At 45.1% G+C, this 21,238-nt stretch overlaps 6 non-coding genes and 1 pseudogene across 6 annotated transcripts; all 7 read right to left on the bottom strand.

Annotated features, from left to right (window-relative positions):
• Positions 1-8,452: 8,452 nt before the first annotated feature.
• Positions 8,453-8,639, bottom strand: LOC130349299 (U2 spliceosomal RNA). The gene has a single exon (XR_008886674.1). It is a non-coding gene; the product is annotated as a U2 spliceosomal RNA (small nuclear RNA).
• A 692-nt stretch (positions 8,640-9,331) lies between these two features.
• Positions 9,332-9,491, bottom strand: LOC130349309 (U2 spliceosomal RNA; annotated as a pseudogene).
• A 2,092-nt stretch (positions 9,492-11,583) lies between these two features.
• On the bottom strand, positions 11,584-11,774 carry LOC130349141 (U2 spliceosomal RNA). Its single transcript, XR_008886543.1, has one exon. It is a non-coding gene; the product is annotated as a U2 spliceosomal RNA (small nuclear RNA).
• Positions 11,775-13,858: 2,084 nt separating this feature from the next.
• LOC130349140 (U2 spliceosomal RNA) lies at positions 13,859-14,049 on the bottom strand. Its single transcript, XR_008886542.1, has one exon. It is a non-coding gene; the product is annotated as a U2 spliceosomal RNA (small nuclear RNA).
• A 2,081-nt stretch (positions 14,050-16,130) lies between these two features.
• On the bottom strand, positions 16,131-16,321 carry LOC130349139 (U2 spliceosomal RNA). The gene has a single exon (XR_008886541.1). It is a non-coding gene; the product is annotated as a U2 spliceosomal RNA (small nuclear RNA).
• A 2,091-nt stretch (positions 16,322-18,412) lies between these two features.
• Positions 18,413-18,603, bottom strand: LOC130349138 (U2 spliceosomal RNA). Its single transcript, XR_008886540.1, has one exon. It is a non-coding gene; the product is annotated as a U2 spliceosomal RNA (small nuclear RNA).
• A 2,090-nt stretch (positions 18,604-20,693) lies between these two features.
• On the bottom strand, positions 20,694-20,884 carry LOC130349136 (U2 spliceosomal RNA). Its single transcript, XR_008886539.1, has one exon. It is a non-coding gene; the product is annotated as a U2 spliceosomal RNA (small nuclear RNA).
• Positions 20,885-21,238: the final 354 nt, after the last annotated feature.

Genomic DNA, 21,238 nt, shown 5'->3' with positions numbered 1-21,238 from the left:
GGATACATTGTAAAGAAGGAGAGGTCCCGGCACTTGGATAGTTTATTGACTGACCAGAGACTATTGGAGGAGGCTAATAAGCAACACCCAAGTGCGACACAGGCGACGAAACTGAAAGAGGTTAGGGAGAAAATCCGCATTTTGTTTTTAGACCACCACGCTCGCCAATTGAATAAACTGAAGGCCCAATATTACCACTTCGACAACAAAACAGGTAGAGTGTTAGCGAACAGGCTCAAACACAAACATGCAAAAACTAGAATTCCTTTCTTATGGGACCCATCGCTCACTTACAAACTCCAATCCCCTAAAGATATTGCAGATAGCTTTATGGGTTACTACGCAACCCTCTATAACCTTTCCCAGGATCAAAACATCCCCCAGCCATCGATAGAAGACATTGCCTCTTTTTTACAAGATCTTCCCCTTCCCTCATTGACTGATACCCAACTAACTTCACTTAATGCTCCCTTCACTCACGCGGAGGTCACTAAAACTATTAGAGGTTTGCCTATAGGCAAGTCTCCTGGCCCTGACGGACTGACGGCTTATTATTACAAGTCCTTTTCACATATCTTAATGCCCCATGCCACAAATTTCTTTAATGAAGCAATGCAAAAAGGCTCGTTACCGAAGGAAAACCAAGAGGCCCTAATAGTTACTCTCCCGAAGCCGGGCAAACCCCCTGATAGGCCTTGCAACTTTAGGCCTATTTCGCTCTTAAATGTAGACGCGAAAATATACGCCACACTGATAGCAAATAGATTAGCTCCCCTGATTCCCACACTGGTTTCGGTTGATCAGGTGGGCTTTGTTAGAGGACGTCAGGCATACGAGAATACAAGACGTATCCTTAACTTAGTACATCACCTAGACTCGAAACGCATGGCGTCGGTCCTACTAGCTTTAGATGCTGAAAAGGCATTTGACCGTCTGAACTGGTCTTTTGCGTTTGCGATATTGGATGCCATGGGTATTAAGGGTTCTATTGCAACAGCGATTAAAGCACTATATTCTGCCCCAAACGCGAGAGTGTTTTCAAATGGTACGCTTTCTAACAGCTTCTCATTGGGTAATGGCACCCGCCAGGGATGTCCACTTTCACCGCTAATGTTTATACTATGTATAGAACCTCTGGCTATAGCGCTCAAACTTAACTCTGCAATTAGAGGGGTACGACTTGGCCCTGATGTACATCTCATATCTATGTATGCGGATGACATAATTCTAACATTGGAAGACCCAGAATGTTCCCTGGCGGGGGCCGTTGACACCATCATGAAGTATAGTGCAGTATCCTACTATAAACTAAATACGTCTAAGACACAAGCCTTGCCAATACATCTAGACAGTCACACCCTACAAAAGTTAAAAAATACGTATCCTCTAGACTGGAAGTCTGATAGCATCACATACTTAGGCATTCAGGTTACACCGTCAGTCCCGCGGCTATATAGTTCCAATTATATCCCATTTCTACATACCTTTAAAGAGGATCTTGATAGTTTAGGCAGAGTGGAGGTGTCGTGGTTAGGCAGGATCGCAGCCTTTAAAATGTCAATACTTCCCAAACTACTGTATCTATACCGCACCCTGCCTATCCTACTCCCGACCTCCTTCTTCACACGCATATCTAAACTGCTCTTGGATTATATATGGAAGGGGGGACGTAGAAGAATATCCAAATTACTTCTGAGTAAACACAAGGATAGAGGAGGGGTGGGCTTACCTGACCCGTACGCATACTATTTAGCTACTTTGACGACACAACTGAAACATTACTGGAATGCAGGGGCGAGCCTACCGTGGCTACAGGCTGAGAAATATTTATGTGATAATGGTGACTTAAAATCCCTTTTATTCTATCAAATATGGTCCCTTAATATTCCACAACATATTTCCCCATTAACGATAGCAGGTCTGTCCTGCTGGAACATCATACATAAAAACACGGGTAGGAAACACCTCCACAGCCCCTCTACAACTCCTCTTTTAATATTGTCTGCAGTTATCCCACTCCTAGACTTACAAAATTGGATATCGGCTGGTCTCACACAGATATCTCATTTGTTTGACGGAAACATACTACACACATTTACCTCCCTCTCTGCTCACTATAATATCTCCACTAAAGATTTCTATAAATTCCTACAAATTAGACATTGCTTGGGATCCTACACGCAGCATGCATGGAACTATAACGAAGATCTCTTTAAACTGATGGCCACACCATTCAAGGGCCTACGCCCCATATACGACCTTTTGGAAAGTACTAAGCCCCTGTCCACACATGCACCCTATAAATCCTGGGAGAAAGACCTGTCAAGGAACATTACTGATGGGGAATGGATGGTCGCTTGTAAATGGGCGAGGAGGGCGTTACCCTCAGTGACACACTTAGAGGCATTTTTTAAATCCAGACTAAGATGGTACTTAACACCTGATAGACTGCAGGTCATCTACCCAGGGACATCTTCGGAATGCTGGAGAGGATGTGGTGCCAAGGGCACCTTGCTACATATATTATGGGCTTGCCCGAAGATTGAGGAATATTGGAGGGAGATTGGTATAATGTTGAGGGAGGTTATTGAATATGACATATCCATAACACCTGCGATGGCCTTGTTGTTATTAGACATCCAAACAATACCACCCGAATGCCGCTGTCTGGTGATTAAAATATTGATCTTAGCTAAGTTGGTAATCACTCGGCATTGGAAATCTACCACATCACCCCCTATTGCAGAATTGGTCACCTTATTGAACTTTTCATATAAATGCGAGAGGGCTGTCTACTTGAACACAGGCACCACCACTAACGTGGCAAAAATTTGGGAAGCTTGGATAAATTCTCGATTTGCTCACCTTTCTTCATGAGTAGGATAGAATATAAGTTGTATGTTTTGTATTAAAAGGAGATAGGAATGTTATGATATTCAGATTCATTGGATGAGATATTGTGAGACTAGTTTATACAATGCACATAAGTCGGTGAATGACACACACTCAAATATGGCACCTCTTCTGCCTCCCCTCCCTTCTCTCCCCTCTCGTACGTCCCCTTTCTCTCCTACCTTCCCCTTCCTTCTCCCTCCCTCTCTCTCTCTACCACCTCCTTTTCCCTCTACCCCCCATCCCTCCTTTCAATTCAATCCACTAGTTATATCCCATTGTCTTGTCCGGTTCACTTCATTTGGCCTTCATTGTTGGCCAGTTTGCAGCAACGGTAAAAATGGTAATTTGGAGTACAGTGTGCGCTGCTTGTTAGGTACAACGGATGATAACTGTTATACTGTGTTTTGTACGTCTGCCCTCAGACACAGCGGTGCATTCATTATACACCCGTTACTTCTTAAGTGACTCTAAAGAAGATTGCTTGTTTATCTCTTGTACCTTGTAAGTTTGTTTGTATAACAATGAAAATGATTTTTCAATAAAAACTATTGAAACAGAAATTAGCATCTATTTTTTTCTCATTAAAAAGTTCCCTATAATAACATTGTACTTTAAATAAAATTTTATTCATCTCCACTTCTCCTTCTAGTTTTTCGATATGGACTCTTTTTTGATTAGATTTTTTAAAAAAATATCTTGTACATTTTTCGTTATTTTCAATATGTTTGATTTTAGCTTTAAAAATGATCTCTTTACCTTTTTCATTTAAAAATGTTTTTATTTCTTTTTTAATGTTAACAATATCATCTTTTACATCTATCCCTATATTGTGCAATTTAAAAAGAGTTTGAAGACGTGTATTTAAAATATCATAACAATGTCTTTTATCTTTAGCTTTTTGGATACCTTGTTTTATAAAAAAAATCTTTAGTTTTTTTCTTCATATTTTCCCACCATACTTTTATATCTATATTTGGGTCTCTATTATTTTTACATTTATTATAAAAATTGGCGTATTCTGTTAAGATTATTTTATCTTCTAAAAGAGATATGTTCAATTTCCATGAACCAATACCCCTCTTAAAACCAGGAACAGGATTTAAAACAAATAGAAGACATTTATGATCAGAAAATATATTAGTTAAAAGCTCACATTTGGCAGGTAAAACATTTTGAGAAGAGAAGATAAAATCAATCCTCGAGCTACAATTCACATTACTCCATGTAATGCCTTCAGTATCAGGTAAATTTGGATTACATTTTTTAAAAACATCTATAAGCCTAAAATCTAAAGTAATATTTTTTTAAATGTTAGATGTCTTATCATAATTTCTACTAGTAGCTCGAGAATATCTTTTCTCACCTCTTAAAACACAATTAAAATCCCCAGCTAAAATCAAAGGATAAGAATCATTAATAAAAAGAGGTAAAATCTCTAACATCTCTTCTCTTTCTTTTTTATCAGGTGAACCATAAAAGTTTAAAAACTGCCATGTAAAACCATTTATAAAAGCTTTAACTAATAAAATCCTTCCTGGTAAAATCTCTTGCTTAAAAATTATATTAACATTACCCTTAAAAAGTATAGCAACTCCTCCAGATTTAGATGCGTTGGACCCTGACCACACTGAGGGGCCATGCTTCCAGTCTTCTTCATATTTCTTGTATGATGCTTGGTGAGGGATGCCACATTCCTGTAAGAAGAAAACTGATGCAGACAAAAAGGATAAAAAATTAAAAATAGCAGTTCTTCTTGCGTGTGTCTTAAGGCCCCTCACATTGAGGGAGAGTCCATGGAGCGCCATCATTAAAGGTTACAGAGAGACCACTTTCAATATCTTTGTGCACATTCTATCTCATCCTCATCAGCCAGACCCCCAAAACTATCATTTTCCCCTTCTGATCTCACTGTCACCAGAGATTCCGGTGAGCTGCTACCGTCTGACTCCTCCATTACCTCCTCCTGAAGATCCTCCGGTAGGGGACTAAGGAGAGGATTCCTCTTCGCCGGAACAGGGGTTGTCCCGTCTCCGTCACCTTGCCCAGTGTCCATCTCCTCCCCGGGATGACCTGTCGGAGCCACCCCGGGCAGCCGGTCGGGCACAATGACTTCCACCGTGTCGGGAACCATGGACGAGTTGCCTGTTTCACTTGGGGAGGGGGCTGGAACACCTGATGGCATCCCTACCCCCCCCTCTTCTTCCACAAACGCCTCTTCTCTTCCTGTTCCGGTCTTTCTTCTCTTAGCCCCAACATTTTCTGGCTTCCTCAGGGGGGCACTCTGAGGCTTGCTGACAGCTTCATCCAGGTTACTACCCCTCTGCTGCGAGAGAGGAGCTCCTGTCTGCCATGCTTTCTTCTCCTTTCTTCTTACCTTCATGCTGGAGGGTTTCTCATATCCATCTTCATCAGAGGTAGCAGACTCACCATGTGGATCAGTTGGGTTTTCTTCTGGTTTGTTGTCTTCTCTGTTCATATGACGGGGGTCTGGCTGGCTTCTCTGTTGTTTCTCTTTGTTCCTGTGAGGACAAGAAGCATACAAATGGTCAACTCTGTAACATAAACTGCATTTCTTTTCTTTTGTGCATTCTCTGGAGGAGTGCTCAGTGCTGCCACAATTTGTACATGTACTCTCACATACGTTTTTATCATGTCCATATCTTCTACAAGCTCTGCAGAAATTGGGCATTCCTGGGAAAAACACGTCACCATTTACATTTCCTAACTTGAACCGAGCTGGAGGCATAACCTTTCGTCCTGGGAGTAATAGATCTTCTTTGAACTCAACCAGAAACTTCCACTTAGAGGACCATATTCCACACTCATTCATCACTTTCCCTCTATTTATAATTTTTTTACAAAAATTCCTTAAAAACACAACAATTTCATCTTCTTTAACGTATGGAGAGTACATTTTTATAACTAAAAGCATAAGTTCATCGGGAAAGTGCTCAACAATTCTTATTCCACTCAAGCGGGAATCTCCGCTTACCTTCTTCATCTGTATAACAAAGTCCTTGTAAATACCTCCTTCCGTAAAAGTAACATCGTATACTCCTCTTTTCGGATAATCTTGGATGGATAATATCTCATGCTTCCTTAATCCAAAGACGCCCAGCAGAACTTGCTCCACGATGTACTTCAGGTCCCGGTTCTTTCTCTGGTCCTCCAAGTACGATATACGTACTGAGTTCTTGAGCTTGGCATAAGATGGTACCATGCCTGGATCTCCGTCACTGGCTGACGCCATGCTCACAATCAAGCGCACCAAAGAGACACTAGGTCCCTAAGGCAAAGGGGGATCGCAACTCTACACTGAGGTGGGCCCCCTCCCCAATAGCAGCAAGGGACTTAAGCCCAACGAAGGGCGATGTCCCAGGGCCGAGGAGGGGGGTCTCAGAGCACCCACAAAAGCAGGAACCGGATCAGCCAAGGTATATCCCTATACCTTAGCCAAAAGGCCGAGAAGCGATAACCGTGAAAGGGGCGGGCCCAACAAGGTGCCCTTCATGGGCACTATCACTGCTTGCTGTCAGGGAGGCTGCCAGACAATTTTCCATGCACACTCTGGGCTGGGGGGCAGTCAACCACCAGTACACACAGCAGAACCTAAACCCATACCATTATTGCTAAGCAGCAAGACAGGGGCCCATTGCACTCCCACGGGGCCTTTTTAAATGCAATCCATAACCCGGATTTGCCAGGAACCCTTCTTACTCCTCCTACTTGCATGTGACACTGGGCTTAGGATCTGCATAGGAAACACACACACAAGCACACACCTACCTTTGTTGCCTGCAGATGCCTCCTTGGCTGTCCCCAAACGGTATCAAACCAACACCCACGGGAAGCTGTAAGCATAGAGGACATGCCTGCACCCCATTGGACTTACCTGTGTGGGTTAAACCCGGGTTATTTGACAACCTATGGCGGTGATGGTTCTGCTCAGGCAGAGCAGTGCTGATGCTCCTCATAAAGCTGTCGCTGCTGTGAAGGTTCTAGGTGACATCACAAATCCCTATGGTTACATACACAACAAAGCTGGGTTGTTGTTGTTTACACTCTGCAAGGCCTGTGGAAGTGAGTGACATCATAGCACTGTAGTTCTGAGGGTTCTAGATGGATGCAACAATCTCCTGTTGCTTCTATGAAGGCCATAATAGACGACATCACCAAACAGCTCCATAGTCACATACACAGCAAAGGAGAGATGTTGTTTACACCTAGTGATGTCAGTGGTATTGAGTGACATCACAGCACAGTGCTAAGGCTCCTGGGCCTGGACACAGCAGCGGCTGCAATATCTCAACGGAGAATACGTTTATATATATGTGTGTGTGTGCGCGTATATATATATATATATATATATATATATATATATATATTCTCCGCCGAAATCACTTTTAAACCCATTTCCACCTTTTTTTCCCTTCTCTTCCTCTTACTTTTTTTTCACGTTTTTTTACGTTTTTCTCCTTTTCGCCTCTTTTCTGGGCGTATTATTCTTCTTTTTCTTCTTTTTTTTCGTCTAATGCATACCCCATCAGTGCAGCAATGCTTATTCAATACCGCCAGCAGATGGAGACACTGGGGGATAATTTTCTAAGGATTTATACTGATTTTTCCTGTCTGAATTTGTCGCACAGAAAGTTGCAGGCCAAATATGTGTGACATTTCTGCGACTTTAGCTTCTAGAGCATTTTTACAACATTATACATAGGTGCTGAATACATAAAAAGCGACTGTTCAGCGACAGACAAGTCGCATCGGCTGAAAGTAGGCCAGAATGTCAGTCCATGTTGGAGCAGGTTTAGATACAGTCTAAAGTATAGATCTCAAAGTCTGTGCACAGAATTTAGCAAGGGCCTCGCACCTTCTGATGCATCAGGTAGGTGCACAATAGCATAGCCTAACCCTCTGTACTTTGGTCTATATTGATGCGGGACATAGACAGCCAGCTGATGACCAATCCATTAGTGCAATGGATGGCTGGAAGCATTTGTCTTTGCCTTTGCAATACCACAGAAGCAATGCATGGTCAATGTACAGCAATGACACACCTGTGTGAACAGCCAGGAGACCCCCCCCCCCCCCATGTTATGTTACATAGTTACATAGTTAGTACGGTCGAAAAAAGACATATGTCCATCAAGTTCAACCAGGGAATTAAGGGGTAGGGGTGTGGCGCGATATTGGGGAAGGGATGAGATTTTATATTTCTTCATAAGCATTAATCTTATTTTGTCAATTAGGAACATTCAGCACCCACCCGCTATCAAGGCAGCTGCCTATCATGTCATGCCCTACCTGCACAGGTGTGCTGGCTACTCAAATGATCCAATTAAGGAGGCCATTTAGTCAGCAGCAGCAGAAGTCCTGTGCCTGGACGCTCCAACAGCGGCCAGACACAAGCAGAAGCAGAAGCAGCAGAAGCAGCAGCAGCACCACCTTTTGTTTTTTGGCTGCAGCAGCAGCAAGGCCCACAGGGCTGGCTAGCTGGCTAGCCAGCAAGCAGGTAGCAATGAAAGTAGGAATCTTTCTTTTTAACCCTGTAAGGGGGTGGTGCACTGTACCCGAAGATACTGCCATATTGGGTCAATGCATAGGGCGACGGAAGCAAGCTTCGAAATCGGCCCCCGTTCTCAAAAATCCATTTAATATATGGTCCCCAGATAGGGGACGTATCAGATATTAAACTGATAAGAACAGATTTTTTTTTTTTTTTTTTTTTATCTAAAGCCGAGGAACGTGCTTTCGATTCACCCAAAGTGCAAGAAAAAGTGCAAACGTGTTACACTAAAAAAACGTGCACAAAGGATGCGGTCTATCGCAAGCCCTTCTCCGATAGGAGAGAGGCCCCCCAACAAACCTTACCCTTCGCCTCCGGACCAAAAGGTACCTGCGAGGTTCCAGGTTCGATGTCCCTTTTCGCCGAAGCTACTAGGGGACCACAAATGCTCCCGGCATCCCCCTTGGCGTTAGCCAAGGTATCTGCCCGCAGAGCCGATTACGGTAGGTACCCTGCGAAGCAGGAGTACCCGGGGTGTTTGCAGGGAGGTGCGGAACCTAATGGCCACACACACCTCCCCTAGACCGCCAGGAGGGACACCCAGAAGGGCTACCGCATCCTGACAAATCCTGTGAACACACAACACGCAAAAAGTGACACAGTGAGACAAAAAATAAATAAATAAGTGAATGTGTGCAGATATACTGCCCGGACATCCGGCCGGATCTATAAAAATTTCTCTGATCCTAGCCAGAAGGCCGGGAATCAAGAGGTGAGTGCCACAAGGTGAAGAGATTATGGTGCCCGTGCTTCAACTCAGTGAGCCTATTCTCCCAGTGAGTTTCGGCACCTCGGGGTCACCACTCCCCGAGGCACAAAAGTACCTCGGCTCTAGACCCTCTCAGCCTCATGGCGAGACCCGGAGGGAACAGGTCACATCGGGGCAGCCGTCGAGCTGATTCCTCAGAACCAGCCCCGGAAAGCCCTGGTACACCTGCATCCTCCATGCAGCACCCATCCCCACCAGCATGAAAACTGATAAGAACAGATACTACACTTGATCTTAGCCAAAAGGCCGAGAAGCGATAACCGTGAAAGGGGCGGGCCCAACAAGGTGCCCTTCATGGGCACTATCACTGCTTGCTGTCAGGGAGGCTGCCAGACAATTTTCCATGCACACTCTGGGCTGGGGGGCAGTCAACCACCAGTACACACAGCAGAACCTAAACCCATACCATTATTGCTAAGCAGCAAGACAGGGGCCCATTGCACTCCCACGGGGCCTTTTTAAATGCAATCCATAACCCGGATTTGCCAGGAACCCTTCTTACTCCTCCTACTTGCATGTGACACTGGGCTTAGGATCTGCATAGGAAACACACACACAAGCACACACCTACCTTTGTTGCCTGCAGATGCCTCCTTGGCTGTCCCCAAACGGTATCAAACCAACACCCACGGGAAGCTGTAAGCATAGAGGACATGCCTGCACCCCATTGGACTTACCTGTGTGGGTTAAACCCGGGTTATTTGACAACCTATGGCGGTGATGGTTCTGCTCAGGCAGAGCAGTGCTGATGCTCCTCATAAAGCTGTCGCTGCTGTGAAGGTTCTAGGTGACATCACAAATCCCTATGGTTACATACACAACAAAGCTGGGTTGTTGTTGTTTACACTCTGCAAGGCCTGTGGAAGTGAGTGACATCATAGCACTGTAGTTCTGAGGGTTCTAGATGGATGCAACAATCTCCTGTTGCTTCTATGAAGGCCATAATAGACGACATCACCAAACAGCTCCATAGTCACATACACAGCAAAGGAGAGATGTTGTTTACACCTAGTGATGTCAGTGGTATTGAGTGACATCACAGCACAGTGCTAAGGCTCCTGGGCCTGGACACAGCAGCGGCTGCAATATCTCAACGGAGAATACGTTTATATATATGTGTGTGTGTGCGCGTATATATATATATATATATATATATATATATATATATATATATATATTTCTCCGCCGAAATCACTTTTAAACCCATTTCCACCTTTTTTTCCCTTCTCTTCCTCTTACTTTTTTTTCACGTTTTTTTACGTTTTTCTCCTTTCGCCTCTTTTCTGGGCGTATTATTCTTCTTTTTCTTCTTTTTTTTCGTCTAATGCATACCCCATCAGTGCAGCAATGCTTATTCAATACCGCCAGCAGATGGAGACACTGGGGGATAATTTTCTAAGGATTTATACTGATTTTTCCTGTCTGAATTTGTCGCACAGAAAGTTGCAGGCCAAATATGTGTGACATTTCTGCGACTTTAGCTTCTAGAGCATTTTTACAACATTATACATAGGTGCTGAATACATAAAAAGCGACTGTTCAGCGACAGACAAGTCGCATCGGCTGAAAGTAGGCCAGAATGTCAGTCCATGTTGGAGCAGGTTTAGATACAGTCTAAAGTATAGATCTCAAAGTCTGTGCACAGAATTTAGCAAGGGCCTCGCACCTTCTGATGCATCAGGTAGGTGCACAATAGCATAGCCTAACCCTCTGTACTTTGGTCTATATTGATGCGGGACATAGACAGCCAGCTGATGACCAATCCATTAGTGCAATGGATGGCTGGAAGCATTTGTCTTTGCCTTTGCAATACCACAGAAGCAATGCATGGTCAATGTACAGCAATGACACACCTGTGTGAACAGCCAGGAGACCCCCCCCCCCCCCATGTTATGTTACATAGTTACATAGTTAGTACGGTCGAAAAAAGACATATGTCCATCAAGTTCAACCAGGGAATTAAGGGGTAGGGGTGTGGCGCGATATTGGGGAAGGGATGAGATTTTATATTTCTTCATAAGCATTAATCTTATTTTGTCAATTAGGAACATTCAGCACCCACCCGCTATCAAGGCAGCTGCCTATCATGTCATGCCCTACCTGCACAGGTGTGCTGGCTACTCAAATGATCCAATTAAGGAGGCCATTTAGTCAGCAGCAGCAGAAGTCCTGTGCCTGGACGCTCCAACAGCGGCCAGACACAAGCAGAAGCAGAAGCAGCAGAAGCAGCAGCAGCACCACCTTTTGTTTTTTGGCTGCAGCAGCAGCAAGGCCCACAGGGCTGGCTAGCTGGCTAGCCAGCAAGCAGGTAGCAATGAAAGTAGGAATCTTTCTTTTTAACCCTGTAAGGGGGTGGTGCACTGTACCCGAAGATACTGCCATATCGGGTCAATGCATAGGGCGACGGAAGCAAGCTTCGAAATCGGCCCCCGTTCTCAAAAATCCATTTAATATATGGTCCCCAGATAGGGGACGTATCAGATATTAAACTGATAAGAACAGATACTACACTTGATCTTAGCCAAAAGGCCGAGAAGCGATAACCGTGAAAGGGGCGGGCCCAACAAGGTGCCCTTCATGGGCACTATCACTGCTTGCTGTCAGGGAGGCTGCCAGACAATTTTCCATGCACACTCTGGGCTGGGGGGCAGTCAACCACCAGTACACACAGCAGAACCTAAACCCATACCATTATTGCTAAGCAGCAAGACAGGGGCCCATTGCACTCCCACGGGGCCTTTTTAAATGCAATCCATAACCCGGATTTGCCAGGAACCCTTCTTACTCCTCCTACTTGCATGTGACACTGGGCTTAGGATCTGCATAGGAAACACACACACAAGCACACACCTACCTTTGTTGCCTGCAGATGCCTCCTTGGCTGTCCCCAAACGGTATCAAACCAACACCCACGGGAAGCTGTAAGCATAGAGGACATGCCTGCACCCCATTGGACTTACCTGTGTGGGTTAAACCCGGGTTATTTGACAACCTATGGCGGTGATGGTTCTGCTCAGGCAGAGCAGTGCTGATGCTCCTCATAAAGCTGTCGCTGCTGTGAAGGTTCTAGGTGACATCACAAATCCCTATGGTTACATACACAACAAAGCTGGGTTGTTGTTGTTTACACTCTGCAAGGCCTGTGGAAGTGAGTGACATCATAGCACTGTAGTTCTGAGGGTTCTAGATGGATGCAACAATCTCCTGTTGCTTCTATGAAGGCCATAATAGACGACATCACCAAACAGCTCCATAGTCACATACACAGCAAAGGAGAGATGTTGTTTACACCTAGTGATGTCAGTGGTATTGAGTGACATCACAGCACAGTGCTAAGGCTCCTGGGCCTGGACACAGCAGCGGCTGCAATATCTCAACGGAGAATACGTTTATATATATGTGTGTGTGTGCGCGTATATATATATATATATATATATATATATATATATATATATATTTCTCCGCCGAAATCACTTTTAAACCCATTTCCACCTTTTTTTCCCTTCTCTTCCTCTTACTTTTTTTTCACGTTTTTTTACGTTTTTCTCCTTTTCGCCTCTTTTCTGGGCGTATTATTCTTCTTTTTCTTCTTTTTTTTCGTCTAATGCATACCCCATCAGTGCAGCAATGCTTATTCAATACCGCCAGCAGATGGAGACACTGGGGGATAATTTTCTAAGGATTTATACTGATTTTTCCTGTCTGAATTTGTCGCACAGAAAGTTGCAGGCCAAATATGTGTGACATTTCTGCGACTTTAGCTTCTAGAGCATTTTTACAACATTATACATAGGTGCTGAATACATAAAAAGCGACTGTTCAGCGACAGACAAGTCGCATCGGCTGAAAGTAGGCCAGAATGTCAGTCCATGTTGGAGCAGGTTTAGATACAGTCTAAAGTATAGATCTCAAAGTCTGTGCACAGAATTTAGCAAGGGCCTCGCACCTTCTGATGCATCAGGTAGGTGCACAATAGCATAGCCTAACCCTCTGTACTTTGGTCTATATTGATGCGGGACATAGACAGCCAGCTGATGACCAATCCATTAGTGCAATGGATGGCTGGAAGCATTTGTCTTTGCCTTTGCAATACCACAGAAGCAATGCATGGTCAATGTACAGCAATGACACACCTGTGTGAACAGCCAGGAGACCCCCCCCCATGTTATGTTACATAGTTACATAGTTAGTACGGTCGAAAAAAGACATATGTCCATCAAGTTCAACCAGGGAATTAAGGGGTAGGGGTGTGGCGCGATATTGGGGAAGGGATGAGATTTTATATTTCTTCATAAGCATTAATCTTATTTTGTCAATTAGGAACATTCAGCACCCACCCGCTATCAAGGCAGCTGCCTATCATGTCATGCCCTACCTGCACAGGTGTGCTGGCTACTCAAATGATCCAATTAAGGAGGCCATTTAGTCAGCAGCAGCAGAAGTCCTGTGCCTGGACGCTCCAACAGCGGCCAGACACAAGCAGAAGCAGAAGCAGCAGAAGCAGCAGCAGCACCACCTTTTGTTTTTTGGCTGCAGCAGCAGCAAGGCCCACAGGGCTGGCTAGCTGGCTAGCCAGCAAGCAGGTAGCAATGAAAGTAGGAATCTTTCTTTTTAACCCTGTAAGGGGGTGGTGCACTGTACCCGAAGATACTGCCATATCGGGTCAATGCATAGGGCGACGGAAGCAAGCTTCGAAATCGGCCCCCGTTCTCAAAAATCCATTTAATATATGGTCCCCAGATAGGGGACGTATCAGATATTAAACTGATAAGAACAGATACTACACTTGATCTTAGCCAAAAGGCCGAGAAGCGATAACCGTGAAAGGGGCGGGCCCAACAAGGTGCCCTTCATGGGCACTATCACTGCTTGCTGTCAGGGAGGCTGCCAGACAATTTTCCATGCACACTCTGGGCTGGGGGGCAGTCAACCACCAGTACACACAGCAGAACCTAAACCCATACCATTATTGCTAAGCAGCAAGACAGGGGCCCATTGCACTCCCACGGGGCCTTTTTAAATGCAATCCATAACCCGGATTTGCCAGGAACCCTTCTTACTCCTCCTACTTGCATGTGACACTGGGCTTAGGATCTGCATAGGAAACACACACACAAGCACACACCTACCTTTGTTGCCTGCAGATGCCTCCTTGGCTGTCCCCAAACGGTATCAAACCAACACCCACGGGAAGCTGTAAGCATAGAGGACATGCCTGCACCCCATTGGACTTACCTGTGTGGGTTAAACCCGGGTTATTTGACAACCTATGGCGGTGATGGTTCTGCTCAGGCAGAGCAGTGCTGATGCTCCTCATAAAGCTGTCGCTGCTGTGAAGGTTCTAGGTGACATCACAAATCCCTATGGTTACATACACAACAAAGCTGGGTTGTTGTTGTTTACACTCTGCAAGGCCTGTGGAAGTGAGTGACATCATAGCACTGTAGTTCTGAGGGTTCTAGATGGATGCAACAATCTCCTGTTGCTTCTATGAAGGCCATAATAGACGACATCACCAAACAGCTCCATAGTCACATACACAGCAAAGGAGAGATGTTGTTTACACCTAGTGATGTCAGTGGTATTGAGTGACATCACAGCACAGTGCTAAGGCTCCTGGGCCTGGACACAGCAGCGGCTGCAATATCTCAACGGAGAATACGTTTATATATATGTGTGTGTGTGCGCGTATATATATATATATATATATATATATATATATATATATATATTTCTCCGCCGAAATCACTTTTAAACCCATTTCCACCTTTTTTTCCCTTCTCTTCCTCTTACTTTTTTTCACGTTTTTTTACGTTTTTCTCCTTTTCGCCTCTTTTCTGGGCGTATTATTCTTCTTTTTCTTCTTTTTTTTCGTCTAATGCATACCCCATCAGTGCAGTAATGCTTATTCAATACCGCCAGCAGATGGAGACACTGGGGGATAATTTTCTAAGGATTTATACTGATTTTTCCTGTCTGAATTTGTCGCACAGAAAGTTGCAGGCCAAATATGTGTGACATTTCTGCGACTTTAGCTTCTAGAGCATTTTTACAACATTATACATAGGTGCTGAATACATAAAAAGCGACTGTTCAGCGACAGACAAGTCGCATCGGCTGAAAGTAGGCCAGAATGTCAGTCCATGTTGGAGCAGGTTTAGATACAGTCTAAAGTATAGATCTCAAAGTCTGTGCACAGAATTTAGCAAGGGCCTCGCACCTTCTGATGCATCAGGTAGGTGCACAATAGCATAGCCTAACCCTCTGTACTTTGGTCTATATTGATGCGGGACATAGACAGCCAGCTGATGACCAATCCATTAGTGCAATGGATGGCTGGAAGCATTTGTCTTTGCCTTTGCAATACCACAGAAGCAATGCATGGTCAATGTACAGCAATGACACACCTGTGTGAACAGCCAGGAGACCCCCCCCCATGTTATGTTACATAGTTACATAGTTAGTACGGTCGAAAAAAGACATATGTCCATCAAGTTCAACCAGGGAATTAAGGGGTAGGGGTGTGGCGCGATATTGGGGAAGGGATGAGATTTTATATTTCTTCATAAGCATTAATCTTATTTTGTCAATTAGGAACATTCAGCACCCACCCGCTATCAAGGCAGCTGCCTATCATGTCATGCCCTACCTGCACAGGTGTGCTGGCTACTCAAATGATCCAATTAAGGAGGCCATTTAGTCAGCAGCAGCAGAAGTCCTGTGCCTGGACGCTCCAACAGCGGCCAGACACAAGCAGAAGCAGAAGCAGCAGAAGCAGCAGCAGCAACCTTTTGTTTTTTGGCTGCAGCAGCAGCAAGGCCCACAGGGCTGGCTAGCTGGCTAGCCAGCAAGCAGGTAGCAATGAAAGTAGGAATCTTTCTTTTTAACCCTGTAAGGGGGTGGTGCACTGTACCCGAAGATACTGCCATATCGGGTCAATGCATAGGGCGACGGAAGCAAGCTTCGAAATCGGCCCCCGTTCTCAAAAATCCATTTAATATATGGTCCCCAGATAGGGGACGTATCAGATATTAAACTGATAAGAACAGATACTACACTTGATCTTAGCCAAAAGGCCGAGAAGCGATAACCGTGAAAGGGGCGGGCCCAACAAGGTGCCCTTCATGGGCACTATCACTGCTTGCTGTCAGGGAGGCTGCCAGACAATTTTCCATGCACACTCTGGCTGGGGGGCAGTCAACCACCAGTACACACAGCAGAACCTAAACCCATACCATTATTGCTAAGCAGCAAGACAGGGGCCCATTGCACTCCCACGGGGCCTTTTTAAATGCAATCCATAACCCGGATTTGCCAGGAACCCTTCTTACTCCTCCTACTTGCATGTGACACTGGGCTTAGGATCTGCATAGGAAACACACACACAAGCACACACCTACCTTTGTTGCCTGCAGATGCCTCCTTGGCTGTCCCCAAACGGTATCAAACCAACACCCACGGGAAGCTGTAAGCATAGAGGACATGCCTGCACCCCATTGGACTTACCTGTGTGGGTTAAACCCGGGTTATTTGACAACCTATGGCGGTGATGGTTCTGCTCAGGCAGAGCAGTGCTGATGCTCCTCATAAAGCTGTCGCTGCTGTGAAGGTTCTAGGTGACATCACAAATCCCTATGGTTACATACACAACAAAGCTGGGTTGTTGTTGTTTACACTCTGCAAGGCCTGTGGAAGTGAGTGACATCATAGCACTGTAGTTCTGAGGGTTCTAGATGGATGCAACAATCTCCTGTTGCTTCTATGAAGGCCATAATAGACGACATCACCAAACAGCTCCATAGTCACATACACAGCAAAGGAGAGATGTTGTTTACACCTAGTGATGTCAGTGGTATTGAGTGACATCACAGCACAGTGCTAAGGCTCCTGGGCCTGGACACAGCAGCGGCTGCAATATCTCAACTGAGAATACGTTTATATATATGTGTGTGTGTGCGCGTATATATATATATATATATATATATATATATATACATATATATATATATTTCTCCGCCGAAATCACTTTTAAACCCATTTCCACCTTTTTTTCCCTTCTCTTCCTCTTACTTTTTTTTCACGTTTTTTAACGTTTTTCTCCTTTTCGCCTCTTTTCTGGGCGTATTATTCTTCTTTTTCTTCTTTTTTTTCGTCTAATGCATACCCCATCAGTGCAGCAATGCTTATTCAATACCGCCAGCAGATGGAGACACTGGGGGATAATTTTCTAAGGATTTATACTGATTTTTCCTGTCTGAATTTGTCGCACAGAAAGTTGCAGGCCAAATATGTGTGACATTTCTGCGACTTTAGCTTCTAGAGCATTTTTACAACATTATACATAGGTGCTGAATACATAAAAAGCGACTGTTCAGCGACAGACAAGTCGCATCGGCTGAAAGTAGGCCAGAATGTCAGTCCATGTTGGAGCAGGTTTAGATACAGTCTAAAGTATAGATCTCAAAGTCTGTGCACAGAATTTAGCAAGGGCCTCGCACCTTCTGATGCATCAGGTAGGTGCACAATAGCATAGCCTAACCCTCTGTACTTTGGTCTATATTGATGCGGGACATAGACAGCCAGCTGATGACCAATCCATTAGTGCAATGGATGGCTGGAAGCATTTGTCTTTGCCTTTGCAATACCACAGAAGCAATGCATGGTCAATGTACAGCAATGACACACCTGTGTGAACAGCCAGGAGACCCCCCCCCCCATGTTATGTTACATAGTTACATAGTTAGTACGGTCGAAAAAAGACATATGTCCATCAAGTTCAACCAGGGAATTAAGGGGTAGGGGTGTGGCGCGATATTGGGGAAGGGATGAGATTTTATATTTCTTCATAAGCATTAATCTTATTTTGTCAATTAGGAACATTCAGCACCCACCCGCTATCAAGGCAGCTGCCTATCATGTCATGCCCTACCTGCACAGGTGTGCTGGCTACTCAAATGATCCAATTAAGGAGGCCATTTAGTCAGCAGCAGCAGAAGTCCTGTGCCTGGACGCTCCAACAGCGGCCAGACACAAGCAGAAGCAGAAGCAGCAGAAGCAGCAGCAGCACCACCTTTTGTTTTTTGGCTGCAGCAGCAGCAAGGCCCACAGGGCTGGCTAGCTGGCTAGCCAGCAAGCAGGTAGCAATGAAAGTAGGAATCTTTCTTTTTAACCCTGTAAGGGGGTGGTGCACTGTACCCGAAGATACTGCCATATCGGGTCAATGCATAGGGCGACGGAAGCAAGCTTCGAAATCGGCCCCCGTTCTCAAAAATCCATTTAATATATGGTCCCCAGATAGGGGACGTATCAGATATTAAACTGATAAGAACAGATACTACACTTGATCTTAGCCAAAAGGCCGAGAAGCGATAACCGTGAAAGGGGCGGGCCCAACAAGGTGCCCTTCATGGGCACTATCACTGCTTGCTGTCAGGGAGGCTGCCAGACAATTTTCCATGCACACTCTGGGCTGGGGGGCAGTCAACCACCAGTACACACAGCAGAACCTAAACCCATACCATTATTGCTAAGCAGCAAGACAGGGGCCCATTGCACTCCCACGGGGCCTTTTTAAATGCAATCCATAACCCGGATTTGCCAGGAACCCTTCTTACTCCTCCTACTTGCATGTGACACTGGGCTTAGGATCTGCATAGGAAACACACACACAAGCACACACCTACCTTTGTTGCCTGCAGATGCCTCCTTGGCTGTCCCCAAACGGTATCAAACCAACACCCACGGGAAGCTGTAAGCATAGAGGACATGCCTGCACCCCATTGGACTTACCTGTGTGGGTTAAACCCGGGTTATTTGACAACCTATGGCGGTGATGGTTCTGCTCAGGCAGAGCAGTGCTGATGCTCCTCATAAAGCTGTCGCTGCTGTGAAGGTTCTAGGTGACATCACAAATCCCTATGGTTACATACACAACAAAGCTGGGTTGTTGTTGTTTACACTCTGCAAGGCCTGTGGAAGTGAGTGACATCATAGCACTGTAGTTCTGAGGGTTCTAGATGGATGCAACAATCTCCTGTTGCTTCTATGAAGGCCATAATAGACGACATCACCAAACAGCTCCATAGTCACATACACAGCAAAGGAGAGATGTTGTTTACACCTAGTGATGTCAGTGGTATTGAGTGACATCACAGCACAGTGCTAAGGCTCCTGGGCCTGGACACAGCAGCGGCTGCAATATCTCAACGGAGAATACGTTTATATATATGTGTGTGTGTGTGCGCGTATATATATATATATATATATATATATATATATATATATATATATTTCTCCGCCGAAATCACTTTTAAACCCATTTCCACCTTTTTTTCCCTTCTCTTCCTCTTACTTTTTTTTCACGTTTTTTTACGTTTTTCTCCTTTTCGCCTCTTTTCTGGGCGTATTATTCTTCTTTTTCTTCTTTTTTTTCGTCTAATGCATACCCCATCAGTGCAGCAATGCTTATTCAATACCGCCAGCAGATGGAGACACTGGGGGATAATTTTCTAAGGATTTATACTGATTTTTCCTGTCTGAATTTGTCGCACAGAAAGTTGCAGGCCAAATATGTGTGACATTTCTGCGACTTTAGCTTCTAGAGCATTTTTACAACATTATACATAGGTGCTGAATACATAAAAAGCGACTGTTCAGCGACAGACAAGTCGCATCGGCTGAAAGTAGGCCAGAATGTCAGTCCATGTTGGAGCAGGTTTAGATACAGTCTAAAGTATAGATCTCAAAGTCTGTGCACAGAATTTAGCAAGGGCCTCGCACCTTCTGATGCATCAGGTAGGTGCACAATAGCATAGCCTAACCCTCTGTACTTTGGTCTATATTGATGCGGGACATAGACAGCCAGCTGATGACCAATCCATTAGTGCAATGGATGGCTGGAAGCATTTGTCTTTGCCTTTGCAATACCACAGAAGCAATGCATGGTCAATGTACAGCAATGACACACCTGTGTGAACAGCCAGGAGACCCCCCCCCCCATGTTATGTTACATAGTTACATAGTTAGTACGGTCGAAAAAAGACATATGTCCATCAAGTTCAACCAGGGAATTAAGGGGTAGGGGTGTGGCGCGATATTGGGGAAGGGATGAGATTTTATATTTCTTCATAAGCATTAATCTTATTTTGTCAATTAGGAACATTCAGCACCCACCCGCTATCAAGGCAGCTGCCTATCATGTCATGCCCTACCTGCACAGGTGTGCTGGCTACTCAAATGATCCAATTAAGGAGGCCATTTAGTCAGCAGCAGCAGAAGTCCTGTGCCTGGACGCTCCAACAGCGGCCAGACACAAGCAGAAGCAGAAGCAGCAGAAGCAGCAGCAGCACCACCTTTTGTTTTTTGGCTGCAGCAGCAGCAAGGCCCACAGGGCTGGCTAGCTGGCTAGCCAGCAAGCAGGTAGCAATGAAAGTAGGAATCTTTCTTTTTAACCCTGTAAGGGGGTGGTGCACTGTACCCGAAGATACTGCCATATCGGGTCAATGCATAGGGCGACGGAAGCAAGCTTCGAAATCGGCCCCCGTTCTCAAAAATCCATTTAATATATGGTCCCCAGATAGGGGACGTATCAGATATTAAACTGATAAGAACAGATACTACACTTGATCTTAGCCAAAAGGCCGAGAAGCGATAACCGTGAAAGGGGCGGGCCCAACAAGGTGCCCTTCATGGGCACTATCACTGCTTGCTGTCAGGGAGGCTGCCAGACAATTTTCCATGCACACTCTGGGCTGGGGGGCAGTCAACCACCAGTACACACAGCAGAACCTAAACCCATACCATTATTGCTAAGCAGCAAGACAGGGGCCCATTGCACTCCTACGGGGCCTTTTTAAATGCAATCCATAACCCGGATTTGCCAGGAACCCTTCTTACTCCTCCTACTTGCATGTGACACTGGGCTTAGGATCTGCATAGGAAACACACACACAAGCACACACCTACCTTTGTTGCCTGCAGATGCCTCCTTGGCTGTCCCCAAACGG

Source organism: Hyla sarda, unplaced genomic scaffold (genome assembly GCF_029499605.1).
Source record: "Hyla sarda isolate aHylSar1 unplaced genomic scaffold, aHylSar1.hap1 scaffold_91, whole genome shotgun sequence".
NCBI lineage: Eukaryota > Metazoa > Chordata > Amphibia > Anura > Hylidae > Hyla > Hyla sarda.
This window is presented reverse-complemented; position numbering and strand designations above follow the sequence as displayed.